Raw genomic sequence first — 229 nt, 5'->3', positions numbered from 1 at the left:
TTCCGTCCTGGGCGGGGCTTCGGTCCGGGTCTTTTAAAGGAAAGGTGACGTGGGCAGGAGCGCTTTTCTGGCTCCGCAGATGAATCCCTCCGACAGAAATCATGCAGAGGGCGCGGTTGCTTGGGGGTAATTGCTACCCACCTGGCTCCTGTGTCTCCAGAGGTTAGATGAAGACAAGTGTGCCAAGTTCGTGTGGCAAGCAGAGCTTTGCTTCTCTTGTTACGTTGAC

Source organism: Miniopterus natalensis, chromosome 2 (genome assembly GCF_054644295.1).
Source record: "Miniopterus natalensis isolate mMinNat1 chromosome 2, mMinNat1.hap1, whole genome shotgun sequence".
NCBI classification, from domain to species: Eukaryota; Metazoa; Chordata; class Mammalia; order Chiroptera; family Miniopteridae; genus Miniopterus; species Miniopterus natalensis.
This window is presented reverse-complemented; position numbering follows the sequence as displayed.